This window comes from Thalia democratica, chromosome 3 (genome assembly GCF_965202585.1).
Source record: "Thalia democratica chromosome 3, ktThaDemo2.hap1.1, whole genome shotgun sequence".
NCBI classification, from domain to species: Eukaryota; Metazoa; Chordata; class Thaliacea; order Salpida; family Salpidae; genus Thalia; species Thalia democratica.
In genome coordinates this window covers 15,576,670-15,597,756 of record NC_139167.1, presented here as the reverse complement: position 1 = coordinate 15,597,756, position 21,087 = coordinate 15,576,670, and positions in this window count along the sequence as shown.

Sequence of the window (21,087 nt, the reverse complement as noted above, 5' to 3'; positions counted from 1 at the left end):
TATTTTAACCGTTATATTTTATACTTCTTACTAAAATTCTTCAGCGTATACCCATGATTTAAAATTCCGGAACTTAAATGACCAGAAATACCTTGAAGCATTTTAATCAGGACTGAGTGATGTTTTCTTAAATATCTATCACATAAATTTTAAACTATTTTTATAAACTGCTTTTAAACTTTTTTTATTGTTAATGGTGCATATTGATTTTTTTCTGAGGGCTAAATGCTGGTAGTTTTATTGACTGTGTGAAAACAGAACTTATTGATCTGAGTTATATTTTCTAAGTTTAGTTTTTTCCGATGATGAGTTTTTATAAACAAATAGTTTCATTAGCTGACTGCCCTTTTTTTGAAACACTGTGCTATATTCTGCTTGATTTTAGCATGATTATTTTAATCCACATGTTGGGCTAGTAAGCATTAAATGGCTTTTCTTTTAAACTAAGAAAAGAAACTAATTTCAAATAATGTTGTATAATACCGAGATTATTATTTTAAAAACTTGTGATTTTATTTCTGATTGAAATCAGAAGTTGTGTAAGTTTACATTCGACATTTTTTGGTAAATTTTATTTTCAAAGTTTACATTAAATACTGTTCATTTTATATTGAAATTAAACCCTCTTTATTTGCTTTACTTTCATAAACTTAGTTGTGTTTTTAGTGCAATAAAATAAGAACTCAGGCTTACATAATTTAAAAACCTAAAAGAAAACCTCACTCATTTTTTAGAGCAAACGTAATTAATAAATTTTCAAAAAGTTTTTAATTTTTAATGTTGTTTTCAATGTTTGTTATGCATATTATAATTTGAATAATATTTACGATTTAATTTTTATACAAAACAAACTCTTTAACATTTTTGTCTAAACAACTTTTTTTTAATAGATAATATAAAACAATTAATAAAACGATTTAGATTTGTAATTTTTCGAACTTACGGACAAACTGTAGTACAAGTGCGTAAACATTTAACCCCGATTGTTTAGATCTTAAAAACAGCATAACGCTACTATGTCTAAGACCCTATAAGTTCTAATAAGAAGGAAAACGGTTTATTATTGTCTCAAATGCTATTGTTGATGGTTAAGTTGGAAGTTTAATACTTATTATTGACGTCAGAACAAATTTTCTAATTTAATTGGTGATCGGCGAAATAAATATTGGTTAAATGATGAACATCTTGTAAATAACTGTTTTAAAGTTTTAACGATATCAACAGCTTCGTTTGAGTATATATATTTTTATGTTAAACTAAGTAAACCGTCGAATTTATGATAGAAACTAGTATTTTTCCAGTTATACTTATAATACTGATAAAAACCGATCAAACGAGCATAGACTATAATCTCAAAATAAGCTGAACTTGTTTTAGATGTTGAGCTGTAAATAGTTTGGCTACGTCAGTTTTTCGGACTTAACCCACAAGCGGTTGTTTAATTGAGTATCAGGGCTCCACGTGGGATGGCACACTGGAGCTGTTGTTCCATCAAGTCAAAAAAAAAAGTAAAATAAGTTTTTCGTTTATTTCAGAGTTTTTGCTTTTTCTTTAAAACTAATGATAATTTTTTTTTTATTCTCAAGTATAACAATTAACTTGTGTTAGAAATTGCTATCTTAAATAATTAGGTTTTGTTATATATCTTTTACTTGTTATTTACTGGTTCTGAAAATATATTAGGTCATAACTAGCCATTTAGTTTAAAAACGTTTTAATTATTATTTATAAGTACTTTTATTTAACATAAGTATTTTTTTTATTTTCTTACTTATAAAATAAAACGACTATGTATTTTTTGTTCATTTATTTATTGTTTATAAATTCGACGAAAATATATTGTACTTTTTTAAAAACTTAATTTTATTTGCTTCCACAAAAAATCTAAAATTTAAAGGTACAGCGTCAAAGTTATTAAATTTTTGGTAGTTTTATGCAGCAAAAATCATAAATGTGTTTCTTCACTCCACGCCAAATTTCGATCCATTTTTCTTTTTGTAAATCATATTTGTATACAAAACCTGAACCATCATTGCATTTAAATGCAAAAACCTTTTCACCCACTGCAATAGCAGTATAAACGCCGACAGGAATTTGGTTTTTGACAGCTACAAACTTATTTGCAACCTCGTCTAGAACTTAACACCTATGAAAACCGTTACGTCAAATTGCAAATAATTTGTTGTTAATATCAACTAAACTGTGTCCTGCTTTTCTCGATAACATGTTTGGCATTCGTGTCAAAAAGTTTCCAAAGGCATCGTAAGACTCTGTAGTGTTATGAAATATTAAATCTACTTCCCTACCACCAGAGATAACAATATTTTCTATAAAAGTTGTGCAACCAGCTAAACATCTTTCCTGGCTCAGTCCGGAAACTTCTTTCCATGTACAGCTCATTGTGTCAAATTGTAAACAAGATTTAAGTTTATTTGTTATATTTCCAAATATATTCAAACCTCCAAGAATATATATTTTATGCATAAATGCACACGCACTAAAACCAATACGTCTATCAAGCATTTCAGTAACTTTGCTCCATGTGTTAGTGAGAGGAGAATATTTGTCTACAGACATTATCCATTCACTCATAGAATCCTTGCCGCCAAAAAAATATACTTCACCTTTTAAACATATTGCTTTAGCAAAACTACGACTTTTTTTTGTGCAACATATTCTTCTTGCAGTTTTTAAACTGTTGACATCTAAATGTCTAATGTTTTCATCTAACTTACTTGAAATACTTTCTCTACCCCCAAAAACAAATATTACAAAATTATCCTGCTTACAGTATCTACTTGGTTGATTCAGTCTACCTTGCTCTTTTTTGTTTGATAATGCTTCATACAACATATCAATACATTCCTGTGTTTTAGAAAATGAAGATTGTTGTTTTATAAGATACCATAAAGCAGAATAAGATAGCAAATTAAGCCGCACTTTTAAAAACAAGTGTTTTGAAATTTGCTGCGTTCTTCAATATTGTGGCTCAACCATCTATCAGCAGCAAAGTAGACTTCAACTTCAGATGTTATTACCAATTCTGAACTCGTAAGTATTTTTGAAACTTCGGTTATGTCTAACTCTAAAAAGTTTTTAGTTTCAACGATCACTGTAAAACAACGCTCTATGTAGCTCAAGGTTCTCTTATAACAACCAAACTGGTTAAATGTTTTTGTTAGTTGTTGACAAGTTAGAACATTTTGATAGTTTAAGCTTTTTTCAAAAAGTTTGCATAACTTGGTCTCCACATTTTCCTTAAGAAAAATTTTATTCAATGACATAACGCAACATAGTTCAACTTCATTTAGCTTCATATCAGCTGAAATTATAAATTAGTTAAAACATATTTTGCTTTCACTAAATTATTTGAAAATTTTAGAAATGGGAAACAAATGTTTGCACTCGAAAAGAAATAATACAAAATAAGCTAATTGATTTTATGGCTGAAAAGCGAGTAAACTAAGTAAGTATAAAAATATGAAACTAGATGTTTTAAATAACTAGGTGGAACTTGTTTTTAAAACTCTTTCTAGTTTGTTCGAGTAGTTCAGAATTTGTATAATTTTAAATAAATCAAGTATTTACTTTAAAATTAGTTTTAGTTATTTATAGTTAGTTATAGTGAATTATTAACATATACATACCTTCCTCAGCAAAAGTCATATATTTTGTTAATTTTTTCCCTTCAGATCCTTTTAAAATATTTTTAATACATTTATTAACAAAGCTAGCATCTATTGAAATTTTATAAATTGCCCTGCAAATTAGTTTATTTGGATGAAGGTGTTTGAGTTCCATTTTTCTTTTCTTCTGGTGAACTTCTCCTAAAATGGCTTTGCTTTTTCGTTTTTTTAAGTTAAGCTAAAAATTATAATTTTAAAATTTTAGAATAACATAATTTTTAATTTATAAATATAATTTTTAGAAATTTAATAAAGTTGGTTAAAATATTAAAATCGATTAAATTAAGGGGTTAAAGTTGATACAACCAGTGAAAGTTTTGAAATGAGCAAACAACTATTAATCATGACATTCTACGTTAAAACAAGTAAATTTTAATTAAGTATTTGTAACTTTTAATTACGGATATCTGGCAACTCTGCCTTTATATAATATTTAAATCAGTTTAAAAAGTATGTTTCTTAATTACACAAAACTCTATAACAAGTAAATAAAGATTGTACAAATATTAAGTAAGTTAAAGTTATTAGTATAAGAAGTTTTTAAGATAAAAGTGCGTTTAGAACTTTTGAATTAAATATTTTTCCTTTAATAATGGTTAACTTTCTAAAAAAGCTTTTAATAAAATACTTTTAAAATTTATTTAAGTTTCTGTGCGAACAGTATAAAAAAAGAAAATAAAATAATAAAAGAAACATGGGTTTTTTTTTTCTTTTAAACAATACAAAAAAAGTCTTGAACTCGTTAAAAATAATATATTAAGTTATTTTCAGTTTTAGTAATAATAATTATTAGTTTTTTTAGTCCTTTATCTATAATAGTACTTTCTTGTATTTTTATAAGCTTTTTTTGAATTTCGTGAATAGTGCTTACCTGAGCTTATTTGAATTAGTTAGTAGTCCTAAAGAAACATTAGACTTATTAAGTTTAAATAAGTAAAAGTAAACTATTTAATAAAAACATTTCGTAGTACAAGACAAATCATAAGTTGATTTGTAATATAAAACTATTTCTACTATAAAAGATTAAAGTTATGTATGTTTAATTAGTATGCAGCTATAACCAATAGACATTAACTTTTTTTAAATCTTTGATACATAAAATAAACTCAAAAATTAGAGAAAATGAAACAAAGAAACATAAAACTAAACATCTAAAATTATAGAAATTGTTACATAGTTAGAAAAAAACTTTGGTTTTCAAAAGTTTCAATACAAAAACAATTTTGAATTTTCAAACAAGAATAAGATTAAAAACCTGTAGATAAGTAAACTAAAACGTTTCAAAGTTATTTCAAAAAAAAAAAAAACTATAAAACTTACAAGATTTTCAAACAATTAAATCTACTCGTTATATTTAAAATACCACTTGCATTTTTAAAGTAACATTAAATATATATAACACAAACATATACAAGCTAAAAATAAGTAAGAAAAAGTATTAAAAATGTGGTAGAACAAGTTTAAATGACATTAGTAGATTTTTAAAGCTATAAGAACCAAATCTTGAAGAATAAATAAAACAAAAAAAATAGTTCTACAAATTTACTTTAATCTGCTTTACAACCAAGACTTAAGCTGCTATATACTTATTATACATTTTTAAAATAAAATTTTAGCTCTGAAAACTTTCAAATTTCAAGTAAAAGTGCTAGTACTTACTAAATTTGCCTTTTTTTTATTAAATCCACTAAACTGGCTTAAAAGACTTTTCCAACTTTAGGACTCTAAAAATTTAATAAAAAAATTTTCTAAAATCAGGAAGGCAAAAAAAAGTGTTCGTATTTTTATTTAGATATTGTTAAGTAAAAATGTAAGGTATGTATTTTGATACATTTAAATTAATGGTAGTAAAGTATTCATCATAAATAAATTCTACCTTATTTAAATACTATTCGACCTTAATTAAATACTATATTTTAAAGCTAAGATGTTATTTTAGTCTACTTTAAAAAATTCAGTTATCACAAATTGAGTAATGTATCTATTATAAAAAAATAACCACAAAACACTTTTATAACAACACTCTTTCTAAATATAAGTTACTTTTTTTCATAACTTGGAATAAGTGAAACTTAATTACAGTTCAAGTTTAACTGAATAATACTTATAATATAAGCTTTAAACAGGGTTGCCAAATATTTTTGGCAATTTTTCTCTAAGATTTCAAAATTTTCTCCAGGTTTTTTAAAGTGCACATTTTTAGGTATAGTTATAGTTTAAAGTTAAGTTTAAGGTAACAAAACTGTGTTAAACAGTATAAAAACATTGGAAAGATACTGTAAAGCTATTTTAAATATGTTTTTAAATAAAAAAGTTTTATGATGATAAAAAAAATATTTTATCTAAAACAGAGATTTTGTGTTCAATCAAAATTTTAATACTTAACATGTTAATATTGTTAAAAGTTCCAGGTTTTTCTAAGTTTTTTTTTTAAATGTCCAAATTCCAAATATTTTAGCCTAAGTTGTCAAATTCTAGGTTTTTCCAAATTTTAAATTATTTTGACAACCCTCTTAAAATAATGTTAACTATAAAACATTTACAGAAATCTCAAAAATATATGTATTGTAAAAAAGTTCTCTTATTAACTAAATATTAACATAAAACTGATTAATTTTAACTACCTTTATCTAAAATTTACTGAAAATATAAAAAATAAAATATTGTAGTACTTTAAAATACCAATAATATTAAATTTAGGATAAAAGTAAACTGTAGTACTTAAGTTACTCTATGTATATAATTTACCTATGTTATGAATTTAAATTTTTATAAAGTCTTTTTTAAAATATATAAGGATTGTATTTTAGATTAACAATTTATACAGTTAGATTATTTGTAATTTTTTAATATTGGATATGTTGAATAGAAAAAAGAAAATTAAAGAATTTTCTCACTTACAAAAATTAATTATATAATTGTTAGGATATTTGAGAAGAAAAATCCATGGAAAAGGATATATCAGAAAACAATAATATAATATAAAAAATTAATTTTTAGTATATTTTAATTCCCTATCACAAGAGGGTTTAAACTTTTTTATTTGGGTATCACAGGAGTCAACTAGATTTTTTAGTCGTAGAATAAACTTAGAAATACTAAACAAGAAGGCCAAACTAACCTGAATTTTCAACTTTCTAATTTTTACCTTTGCTCTTTTTCGACCTTTCTATGTTGAGATAGATCGAAAGCAAAATTAAATTTAAAATCTTGTGTTATTATTTTAAAAATTTGATGAACTAACACACCTAAAAACAGTAGATGTTCAATAAGCTCACTATAACATACCTACTTAAACATTCACAACATTAATAATTAATTTTGATGAAACAAATTTTATATAGATAGAACTATATCTGGTTGGTAAAAAGTTAGCTTAGTTTTTTAGCTCAAACAAGTTTTTTAGAATGCCTTTAGGTAAATTACAATTCTTTACCCGTGCTTTAGTTTCTTTTATTATATTAAGAAGAAGGCCATAAAAAATTATTTAGAAGTTAGAATAGTCTTGTAGTATTTAACATGTTTGTAAAATATAGTAATTTTTAAACATAGTAGATGCTTACTTAACTCATTTTAAGATTCAGAATTTGTCAGAATTGCATATTTAGTAAATAAACTATACTTGATTTATGTTTATACTAAGCTGTAAGTCTTAACTATCTTAGATTAAACTGAATTATTAAATGCTTTATGCTAAGTTACAGTCTGTTTTCCAAAAAATCCTGATTAAACTTACTAATCAATTCTAAAAAATAATAGTTTTAACGACTTAAAAACTCAGTAAATAATAATACTATGTTGCACTTTATCATAGTTTTCATTGTTTGAGAAAAATAAGACCAGTCTTGGTCATTCCGTGCTTTAATTTAATTATGTGATACATGTAGAAATAAAAAAACTACTGTTATTTTAGCTTAAATACTAAAATAACAAAAACAACATGAACAAGAGCGCCTGAGTGACTAAAAATGTTTACATCAAGCTAGCCTAAGTTGACTTAGTGTATTTAAAAACCTTAAAAATGTTAACATCAAGCTAGCCTGAATTGTTCTGAGTGTATTTAAAAACATTAAAAAGGTTAGCATGAGCCAAAAACTTAAAAACTTAATTATACTGTTAGTAAAGCTCAAAGTTCTATAAATATATAAAAATTATAATAATCTTAATTCAAAAATAAATCAAATCTTAATAACTAGCCTGATATTTCAGATAAAATATAAATTTAGCCTACTTATTGAAAATAAAACTGCCTGAGTTTTTGAATTATTTAAAACTAGCTTGAATATATGAACTGAATCAATCGAGTCAAGTTTATTTTTGAACCCTTCTACAACCTTAAGCAAATAATTATGATAGTTTTTATTATTATTGAGTATATCATTATTTTTAGAGTTTTTAGATTTCTATTTTGTCTATTATTAATATCAAACTTGTACCAAGACTTAAACTTTAAAATTAGTTATTCTTAACAATAACTTGACCAAGCAAATACTTCTCAGACACAAGAATTCACTTATCTGAACATATTTGGCAAAAGTGCTCTGTAATCATGTAAACATGATAAATAATAAAAGCTCAGCTTCTCTTTTGCTGCTTGAAAGTTTTTTTTTAATTTTTTTCTCTTTTTAAAATGGTGTACAAAGTTGACCTTACTGAACTAAACTAAATAATTATAAAAAATTTTGGAAATACATTGTTTTCACTATCATACAGGCTATCAATCTATTTCTTATGGCAAGTCAGGGTTGCCATTTGTTTTTTTTTCAAATTTTTTTTCGGGTTTTCCAAATTTCTTCAATGTTTTTACAAGTACATATAATTAAGTCTTTTTAGTTTAAAGTTGAGTTTAAGGTAAGAAACAGTGTTTTATAGTATATAAACGTTGTGAAAATTCTGTAAAGCTACTTGAATGTACTTGTAAACAAAAAATGATCAGGACAATCTTTTTTTATCTATATGACAGATATTTTGTGTTAAACCTAAATATACTACTGAACATGTGAAAATTGTTAAAGTTCTGGGTTTTTTGAAGATTTATTAGCTTTTTTGTTCAATATTCCAGGTTATTCAAGGCTTTTTTCAAAACTTATCAAATCAAGGTTTTTCCAGTTTTTTTTTTCTGTTTTAAGTCTATATAAATTATGTTTATAGTCTGAATTAAAAAATCAAGTTTAAAAAAGAATAAATAGTTTTAGTCTTATTTTCTAAAATAAAACTTAAAACTTAATCAACTATTGAGACTTTAAAAGTTCAAATAAAAATTTTAATTTATTTTTAAATTATCAATGTTTAATTATTTTTCTAATGATTAAATTTAAACACAAAGGCATTATAAAACTTAACTAGCTTTTAAAAAAATTTGAATGTAAATTTTAATAGTATATATCGTTATACTACTAAACTAAATTGCAGAATTTATAAAACCACTTAAATCTATTTCAGCATGAATGCTTAAATATTTGTATCACAAAAAAAGTTAGAGTTTTATATTGGATTTATTAGAAATTTTTATCAACTTAATGTGTCTGAATAAATGCAGTCTGATAAGTAAATATTTTTATGGATATGCATCATTTGATATTAGGATGGCCTCTTTTTTAAGCAAAACATCTAGCTATATTAGTTAAAAACTAACTATAGTTAATTAAAGCAGGCCTGATTAAATAAGTACGGTGAAAAAGTAAAGTAAATTAGAGTCAAAAGTTAAAAAAGTACTACTAATAATTTTTTATATAACCAAAATGACATAATAATGACAAAATAGCTTAATAAAACTACAACTTTCAACAATAAAGAAAAGAGTGAACAAATAAATTAAATAAGAAAAAATATTAGTGCTAGTCTTTATTTTGCTAAAACATCAGACTATCTTGAATTATCATAAGTGGTCTGAGTTTTTGACAGCACTATATTGATTAAATTTTAAAATCAAACTGTCAATAAGACAAAAAAGTAAAATCCAAGTAAGTTTATTGAAATAGGATCTTTGTTTTTAACACTATAAGTCATGTAGTAAAGTTTGGTTTATTAATTTGTCTTCAATTTTAGCACTATTAATATCAGCAAAAAACAAGCTATTTAAAAAAAAAATTAAAGCATGATTAAAAACATTGAAAAGATAAAAATAAGAAATAAGATTTATGAAAATAGGATCTAAAACAACAGATAACAGTAAAGCAGTGGTTATCAAATCTTTTATAAAACTGTAGACAGTAAAAGTGTTGCCAATCTTTGAGTAAAAAAAGTATTCTGAGTGACCAACAACTGTCTTTAAATAAGTTGACTTAAAAAGATTACTCAAGTCATTAAAACAACTTTAATAAAATATCTACGCAACATTAGTTAATATTAGAAAACACATAAATCTCTTCCAACATGTAGAATAAAAATTCCCTCTGGTTAACAAAAAACCTTTTAACTAACCAGATTAACAATAATCTCTTAAGTACCAGGGTAAAAAAAAAAACTTAACAGGCCTGAGTCATTTTGAGAATTAAAAAATAGTTTATATTAGTTTGACTAGTCTTGATGTTTTTAAAAACTTGAAACTGTTCTGATTAACTCTTAGTATCAAAGAGTACCCTAAGTATATGGCAACTCTGAATATGTTACTTACAGGGTTGCCACTCGTTTTATTTTTAATTTTCCAGGTTTTTGAATTTCTTCCAGGCTTTTAAAATTATACACTTTTGGGTCTAACTTACATTTTAAGTTTTAAGTTAAGTTAAAGGTAAGAACACTGCATTAAATAGTATAAAAACATTAAAAAATACTGTAAAGCTACTTTAAATTATTAATTAAAAAAAAGTTGAAAATGACAAAATTTTTATCTTTACAACAGATTTTTTCTATCAAACCGAAATTTTACTACTAAACATGTTAAAGTTATTGAAAGTTCCAGGTTTTCTGTTCAAAATTCCAGGTGTTCCCAGTTTTTTCAAAAATTTCAAATTCCAGGTTTTTCCAGTTTCTTTTTTGCCTAATTTGTTAAATTCCAAGTTTTTCGAGGCTTCGAGGTAAAGTGCCAACCCTGTGTTTACAAAAATTCTATGCAAACAAGACAATTTAGTACTTAGTTTACAATAATTAAACTAAATACTAAACATACTAATGTCTTTTTGTCTTTATTGTTATTAAAATAGTTTACAACGCTTAGAAATTATAATTAAGATAAACATAAGCTGTAAATCTACACTTTTTGTAACAAATTTTTTTTCACTAATTCAAAATTGTATGCACAGTAAAACAATTACCTGTACCTCACTGTGCATGTGTAAATATTTTGATAAAAAATGAATGCAACTGATTAACAAATGTGCAAAATTTCATTACAGGATTTATGAAATGCAACATTCAAAACTTTTGCTAAAAATACCAAAAATATTTTTTGGAATATTTATAATTAACAGTTCAAAAGTTAAAATCGAAAGGTTTTCTATAAGAAACTGCATTAAAAAAGAACTATACTTCAAAATGTTGAAATTAACATTTAAAAAGCTTATGTGTAAATTATATGTGCAAGCTTTTATATTTGAACAAATATTGATTATTTTTCCATATTTTGGATGACAGACAGATATATGGTTTTAAGCACAGTCAAACATTATGTTTATTACTTTAATTAATATTTATTTTGTTTAAATCTATAGTTTTGTATTATCCTTATGATTAATAAATAATTACAAAACTTTAAATCAAAACTAAATCTTGGAAATTTGATGTACAGAACAACAGTTACCTTAGAAAATGCCTCTTAGATAATTACAAAGTTCTGTTTTTTTGTATAACTTTACATTAGGATTACTTTTAAAAAAAAACTGACTTTAGTGACTAAAATCTAGTTTCAGTATATCAAGGTAGCTTGAGATTATAAGTAATTGGAAGAAAAACATGTCAGCTAAAAACTAATACAACTAATAAGGAATAAAAATAAGAAACAAAGTCAAAAAAAAGACCTGTAGTTAAAGAAAATATCCTAAATTTTTTGAAAAATATTAAGTTTGCCTGAGTGTTTCAAAAATTTTAAACTCGTTTTAAACTCGCCTGAATTATTTTGAGAGTTTGGCAACACTGTATTTAGTTTAAGACCAAACCTTTTATAACATGCTATAAAAGTTAACTTAGTGAAATTCAGTATAGTGGGAACTCTGTTCGTAACACTATTTAGTATATGCATATTGGATTATTAGTAACCAATTACTTTATATATAACATAACTTCTATAAAAATAATTTAGTTATTTAAAATGATAAAACATAAAACAAATAAAAATTGCTTAAGTAACAAATTAAACTAGAGCCAGTGGTAATAAAAAATTTTAAATTGTAAAAAGTCAATTACTTTCAAAGATATATGCACACAAAACAACTTAGGATTTATTTTTTACTAATAAATCTAATATATTTTTATTTTATAGTCAACTGAATACTAAATGTAGTTGGAGCTATCAAAAATAATATTTAAAAATAAGGTATAGCATATAATTGTTTAAAAAACTTCCCTGGTCATTGAACAGTAAAACTATTTTGCAAAAGTTCCTTTGAAGTTAGTACTTTGATAAACACTGAATAATCAATGTGCAAATGCAAAAGTTCTTTTTAGGATTTTTGATATTCAACATTCAAAAACGTTGCTAATATATCGAATAATGATGGAAAGATATATTAACGAGCTTTAACTCAGCTTGATTAGCATTATTATGGAGTTTTAAAAAAATCAAATTTTAGATCTAGTTATTTTCCTTATCAATAAAGGTAACATAAAATTTTATTCCAGAGAACGCTTTTTTTCCTTTAATAAACAGAATCCAACTAAATAATTCAAGTCCCAATCCAATGAATTTTTTTTAATTAAATAGAAAGGAGAGTTCTCTATAATAATTATAGATATAAGTTTTTAGTTAGCTTTAATAATAAGGAAAAAAATTGGATCAAAGTTTTGAAATTATTCTAATTGAGCTAAGTTAATGCTCGTAATAAATGTTGGATCCCTTGATATTCATTGTTCAAAAACTAATTTTTATCACTAAATGCAATATATAAATGAAATTTATATTCAATATTTAAACATTTACAATACTTATCATATAAAAAATTGTTAAGTATTTTTAGAGTGTCAAGTTTTTATCTAACAACAGTGTATAACATATAATTCTTAAAAGGCTTTATTTAGTAATTAAAATTTAAAATACATTGTATAATCTTTATATACAGTTTTATAAATCTCGCAACACTAGGGTAAACAAATCTTAAAATTTAAGAATGTTAATTAGTTTATATATTTATCAGATTACACAATTTTTAATGATAAAACCCAGTGTTTAATAAAATATTGTGTTTCCAAACTATCAGGATAAACTAACGTAGAACAAGGTTTTTTATTGTGTGGAACTCAAACTAGTTTGGTTTAACTTATGCTTACTCAGACTAACATGGTGTAACTTGAATTTTTAGTCATGTTTTGTACTTTTTAGTTTCCTTAAAATGTTTAAACCTTGATGTTACTTTCTAAAGTAAATAAGAAGTTTTTGACAAGTGTTAAACAAATGTTAGAAAGAAACATAAGCATGAAATTTTATTTTCAATAAATAATATTTTTGCCACTTACTTAGGATACTCAGATTATTTTTAACTCAGTTGATTCAGAACAGTTTGTTTTAAGTAAGTACTTTGGATAGTTTTGATTTTTTTACAAGTCCCAGGACAGACCATTTGAGATTTTTATTGAGATTAGGGTCATTTGTTTTTTATACTTTTTAAATATTAACCTATTTTGTGAAAATCTATATTTAGTAAATTTTGAAAGATTTGAAAAACTTTTTTAATTGTTTGAAGAGTATCAATATGACTTAGGACATTTTTTTACTTAAAAAGTGGCAGCCCTAAAGTAATTATGACCAATTTAATAAATTATACTTTGTTCAAACAATGAATTAATAACATATGTGAAAACAGAATTGCTTTTTTTTCTGTTTTAATCTTAAAAAATGTATTGAGCTTGTTTCAAACATTATAAAATGTGATTAAACTTGTTGTTTTCTATTGTTAAACAAACAATCATAAATAGTTTTCAGCTTTGTCAATATTAAAAAGTATTTCAATATGCAATTAATTACTTTTTATTTATACTTAAAACCTTTTAAGTGAGTTTTATGAATTTTGCATTCTTGTTTATTATAAGATCTTAATAATAAGATAAAAGTAGTTTTTACTTAGTCTAAGTTTTTTAATGTGTAAGCCAAATGTACAAAAATAAAAAAAAAATTTCTCACATGAAATGTAAAAAGATGTGAATCAGACTTGTTAAAATGCTAACAATTACTATGGTAATTCAGCAATGAAGCGTTTAAACTTTGGTTAGTTTTAAGTTAGTAATTTCACGCTCGAGTAAACAAAGAAGAGCTTTTTAACATGTCTGATGTGAATATCCTTTATTTTTTATATTTTATGTTAAACTTTTTTTTTTTATCAACGTACTATTACTTGTCAATAAAAATTTAAGATTTTGTAGTAAGTTTATAAAAAAAAGTTTTTAAGTTATATATATGTATACATCTATATTACGTTTCAAATATATAGAAAACAAAAATGAACAAATATAAATTCTAACCAGGGGTTAACTCGGTGATGTAAAACAGTACAGAATAAACGTTTAAAAAACTTGATTACTTAATTTAAAAGATAACTCGTAATTTCTTTTACATTTTTTTATATTTTTGTGCGCGTAAACACGTCACTACTAACTTATAGCATGAACAAACCAAAATTTTACAAAAATAAATTAAAAAACCTGAGCAAATGTTTAATGTCAATGCTTCTAGGTTAGTTTTTTTAGCGAGAAATTGATGTTGTTAATCATTCTCGCAAACGCTATTTATCTTAAACACAATGAAGATCTAAATCTACATTTTAATAATTAAAAAAAAAATTAATTACTCCACAAGACTTACAGAACTGTCGGCAATATGAAGAAAACTTTAGTTACTTTTTGAAAAAAAAGAATTTCTAAGTAAGACGCTTGAATTTTTTAAGGCTTAAACTATTCTTTCTATTTAAAGTATCAATTTAAATTTTACAAATAAAAGGTCATTTAAGTTATAATGACTTACTATTTATAATTACAATAATTAGCTCATTAAGTTAAGTTGAGAAACTAAATATAATTAATCTTAAAACAAAAACTTTATAACTGTTAAAGTAACCAAATAAAAAATAATTTAGTTTATTTAACAAAATCTTATTAAATTTTCATGCTTACGGTTTAAATGTTTAAATTTATTTGATTCACTCTAGAACATGCTTTTTATTATTATTAAAGTTTATTGTCAAACGAAGGACCTAGGCATTGAAACCTAAGCCACTTAAACTGAAAGACACTAACATAAAAAGAAAAAAACAAATTATATTGATTAAATAAACATAAACATAAAACTTATACAAGTCACAAACTAAACAAATTAAAACTTTCACAAACAAAATATTCAACGATTCAAAAGTCACCAATCTCCAATTTTTAATTCCAAAGCAACAAATCCCTGTAACAAGCATCTTCTGTCAAAATTCTTCAGAACCTGTCTCGAAACTCTATGAACCATCAAACAAGAACTAACAAAACAGAATTTATTTTCAACTTTAGACAGAATTCCTCATCTTGCAGAAAATTGATCTCAGCAACTATTTGCCATTCGTCATGTTTTCAAAGTTTCACCACGGCAAATTCAGTCAAAAATCACTTTAAAAATGTTCACAACAATTCACAAATCTAGCTTAGGAATTAACTGAATATTCAATAATTTAAAACTCTAAAGCCACAAGCACATTAACAATAGACCGTCCAAAAATCAAAATTGAAAAGTACCTAAGATCTATAAGATGAAGGTGTAGCTTACAGATTAAACTACCAATAAACTACATACCACACACCAAATCAATGTTCAAAGAGATGATCAAAAGTAATTACTTATAAGTTTTACTGGTAAATAATTTGTTTAAATCAAATATTTTTAAGTTTAATCGAAAATGTTTAAGATTTTTGCACGACACTGGTTCATTCGGAAGTTTGTTCCACATTTTTACCGAAAAATAGAAAAAAGATTTGTGCCAACCAACACTGTTAAATGATATCTGCATGTATATTTTCTATTATTACTTCTGAGTGCGTAATTATTTTTATAAGGTTTAAAGAAAATTTGAGAATCAATGGTAGTTTCATTGTTAATCAGTTTAAAAGAGGTAATAAGATCAGTTTCAAGTTTTCTGTACTGTAAAATTTTTATATTAAGCTTTGTTAGTCTTTCTATGTAAGACGTATATAAAATGATGCACCGATTAAAGATTAATCTTGTAAATTTTTTTTAAACAGATTCTAGTTGGTTGATGTCTTTTATAGAATATTGAGACTATAAAGGTGTGTTGTATTCCATCTTAGGACGGATGTAAACTAGGTACAGTTTTTCAAGAATTACCAAATCCGTAGATATAAAGCTTTTTAGAATTTGAAAAGATAAAATTGATGCAGTACGGTAAGTATAGTTAATGTGATGGTTCAATTTTAAATTATCTTAAATAAAAAATCAAAGGCCTTTAAATACTTCAGTTTTAGGTAAGATTACATTGTTTATTTTAAAGTCAAACGTTGGAGTAGGTGTACTTTTGTGAATATTTAAAACATGACATTTGCTGGGATTTAGGTTTAATCTCTTTTTTTTAACCAATGGTAGATTTATCTAACGATTATTGTAAAACTAAGTTAGATTGGCTAAATATTTTTGTGTCGTCTGCAAAAATCTTAATGTTGCTATTAGAATCAACTTCTAAGGCTATATCATTTATATAAACTATAAATAACAGTGCGCCAATAACCCCTCCTTGCGGAACTCCACTAAAAATTGGTAAGGATTCTAAGAACGTGTTACCGATAACTACTCTTTATGTTCTTTCCTAAAGAAATTCTTTAAACCATTCAACTAGATCTCTTTTAATTTTTTATTGAGATAAAGTTTTAACTAACTTGAAATGAGATCTGAGTCAAACGCTTTCTGAATGTCTATATAAATTACATTGATAGACTTATTGGTAAAAAAAGATACTAACCATGAATGAAGGCAATCCAATAATTGAATACATAAAGTTCGTATAGGAAGAAAACCAAATTGTTTCGGAGAAATAAGATTATTGAAGAAAAGATGATTAATTATTTTTAATTAAATTATATGTTTAAAAGATCTGCAAAAGCTTCTAGTTAGTGAATATATTATAAACAATAATATAATTTAATTTTGTAATATAATTTTATTTAGATTTCATTGTGAATGATTTTATGATGATTAATAAGACTGATTTGTTTTAAAAAATATTTAAGTCAAAAGAAGGTTTTAAACCTATCAACTTTTTAATTTCTTTTTTTTTTGAAAATAAATTTAACAACCTACAGTTGTTATCTGTTTAGAAACTAGACTAACACCAATACTTAATAACTCATTCTTTTTAATAATGATAAATGTTTTTTTACAATATCTTTTTTTTTTAAAGTGTACAGTAAAGTTGCATCTTTAGACTTACATTTATTGTATTTAAAACTATAACTTGTATACAAGAATGATGTAAAAGATCAATTTCTTGCTAAAAACTCTAACTGGTGTAAAACATAACCCATAGAAAATTAAATGGTATTAAATATCTAAATACCAGTCTTGTTTTTGTAAGTTTTTCAAGTGACATTAACAAAATCCTAAACAATTAGAATATAATAATCTAGTAGAAATAGAAGTTTTTTTTTCTATAGAAATAAGAAGTTTTTAAGACCTTATCATAATTATAACAACATAATTTTCGTAAGATATCCGAAAATTGAGTGGTGTTATGCATTAGATAAGGGGAAGTTTACTATGTATAAAAAAAAAGATTAGATTAGACAGTTAGATAGCAAATACTAAACAATTCATATTTACTGAAAAAAGTAGCTAAACTTGAACAAAGAAACTTGTTTTATAATAATTTCAAACTAAATAGTATTAAAAACAAAATGATATAACTTAAAAGTACTCAACATATTAGTTTAACTTTAAATTAGAACAACAACAACAACTTTATTTAACAAACTATACCTTAAGATCAGGAGTCGGAAAATTGCAGCCCGCGAGCACGTATTTTCATTCTTGAATGGAATGCAGCCCACATTAGAAAAACAAACATAAATTTTAAAAAAATTGTAGGATTTTACAAATTTAATGTTAAAATTACATCAAAACACAACTATCTGTAATGAATGACTTAAATTTTAAGTTTCACAATTCAAGTTAGAAAGCCTTTCTTATGATAAAAGTAAAGTTGTCAAATGAACTGTTCGAGTTTAATATTTTGACTTGTTTATAATATGATTTTTAATAAATTGTTTTTTTTACTTAATTATGCTTATACATTTTCGTAATACTTATAATATCATAAAAAATGTAACTTGCTCTATTGGCTTTTTTTTGTAGATCTCGTAGACAACTTTTTGTAATTTTTTTTCTATTTTTTAACGAAATTATTTTCTATCTAACCCTGAACGAAATTAAAATGCTTGTAAATGGTTTTTGCTAGAATTTTTGTTTAATTTCAAAATAATTAGTGGTAGTTGTTAAGTTTACCTAATAAATAAAGTGCTTGAAATAGTGCTAATTATAATTAAAATAAGTAGTAGTAGTAAGACTAAAACTCAACCAATTTATGACTAAAGTTTCATTGCTCCCTTAAACTAAATTATTATAACTTTATATAAAGCGATGATATTAGCATCTCATTTTAGTATTTTAAAGCTTGTGAATAAATATGGAATTTTTTGTAACAATAAAAACTTTTCCAAAACATTTTTCATTATTTTCAAAACAAGCTTTTCCAAAACAATTTTTATAACTCTTAAAACAATTTTCTAAAACAATAAACAATATTGTTTACTTAAAGGAGTTATTTCATTCCGACGAGTATTTATCGGCGTTTTGTCTTTCAAATTCGGGTAAAGTTAGTTGCAAAGTTATTACGCGGTACGATCAAGTAACGTTTTACTTCAATTATTGAGAATCAAGAAAACGTCTACATAGCGGAGTTGATGTAAGTAATTATGTAACTTTGCGATTGTTGATACTTTTTATAGATTTTATTTGTGTCGTGATTTAATAGTTTCTTTCTTCAGAACTAAGAATTATTATTGAAAATAAATTAAATTGCATTTATTCAAATTGTGTTTTATTCATAACTTAGGAAATAGTTTTGTAACTTATACTGTTTGTATATTATTTACTTCTCGTAAGTATAGCAGTCAGTAAATTACTGGAGACCACGTAGTTAAGACATAAAACATAAAAACCAATAAAATAACCCAATTGGTTAAAGCGACATATTTTTAAGTGTTATCTAAATTTTAATATACTTAATTTTGTAATTATTTCTATCAAAATACATGAAAATTTTAAAAACTGTGCAAAGCTTACTATTTAAACGTTTAGTTATTTGTAAATATAATGTTTTTATGGTCGCTTAATACAAAATAACATTTACAATTTCTGTAAAAAAATATAAATGATCATTTATTTTAATTCTAGCTGTTTTAAATTTTATTTTTCTTATTTTTTTTTTCAAGAGTAACACAAAAATAGCAATTTCTTGCTTTAAATTACATTAAAAAAAAATTTTAGTACAAGTGTATAACAATACTTTTTTCTACACATCAAACTGAAGCCTTTATTTGTCGGTTTTAAAAAGACATCACTACGACTTTTACAAAATATTTTATTAAATTTAATCAATATGTAATACTTTTCAAAAACATCTAATTTCTTATGCTTCAAATTTAGATCTGCAGTTTTCTATTTTAGAAAAGAAGTTAATTAAAGTTTGTTGAAAGGGTTTATTGTTTTTCGTTTAAAGCTGCAAGATTGTAATAATAATAATTCGTGTATTTTAATAGTGAAATATTACTAAATATTATATTTTAAAGATTGAATTATTAGAGTACTTTACTTAAAAACGGTTTATAGGAAATAAAGTGTTTCAATAGATTTATATAAACTTTAATATAAACACACATACACTTAGTGTTAACCTTTAAGAAAGTTAACATTTGAAAATAAACTAAAACTTTGAATGTTAATTTCAATCAAAGATAATCAGTGACAACAAAAATTATAATTGTTTAGAATTTGATAAACAAATTGAATTTCAAAGGTTAACCCTAAATTTTTTATTTCAATTTTTTTTACTTAAATACTTTTTAAGGGTGAGAAAAAAAATAATTTTTTCTAAATAAATATAAAATGAACTTGTAACAAATATTTTAATGTAGTTTATAGAGATGCTATTGTCATGTGTAATATTAACCTTAAAGTTTTTGAGTATTTTAAGTGTTACCAAGAGTATTAAAGTGTTTATCATTGACAATTTTACTTTTCATTACAAATTATATAAAAACAAACTTTGTTTTTGTAATTTATTTGTACTGTTTTGTTCACTTAATATTCATTGAAAAAACTTTAAGTTTAAATTAAACAAAAATATATATATTATTAATATTAATTAAAAATTATTTAGTTTTTAAAACAATTATGATATCATAAATTGCAAAAAAAAAGGTAAAAACATACTGCAAATGTAAATAGAGGTTGATTTGAAAGCTTTAAAATAATATTTAATCTGTGTTGCTTGAAGTTATTAATGTTGTCAGTTATTAACTAAAATGCAAGCATTTTATAATGAAAAACTTTTTTTTTTAATTTATTATTTCTTTTAAACATACTCGGTTTTAAGCACACAATGAAATCATAAAAGTGCACAAAAATATAAACTTTATTGTGTGGTATATATTTTATCTAAATATATTTCAGACGTTTAGTTGTTGAACTACATGCTAGCTATTTGCAACGAGAAGTCGATCTTTTATATCGTTTTATTCGACCTAAAAACTTTTCTAACAAATATATGATAATAAACTTGTGTGTATTTCGAGATTGCCAATGAATTAAATTAAACCTTTATTATAAAATAAGGTGGTTAATGGCTTCAATGAATTTTAAAAACAAATCTTGTAGATACAAAAATACGCACTTATTTATTATACACGACTCAATTTAATTTTATAGTTTTTGAAAAAAATTTAAAACTTTTCTGATCAACTATTAGCTTTTATAAAGTAATTTAAAAGATAAAGTTAGCTTTTTAAGAATAGTATATCAAACTACGTGTTATATGCTTCTGTTCTAGACTCTGTAGTTTACTTACTTTATATGATAGTATGTTTTGTCATTTAATAATACGCTACTAATTATTAATCGAAAAGATTAACTTAACCCTTCAATTGATTTATACTTAACAAACTAAGTTATACAGTTTATTGTTATCATTATAATAGCAAGAACTTTTAAGAAACT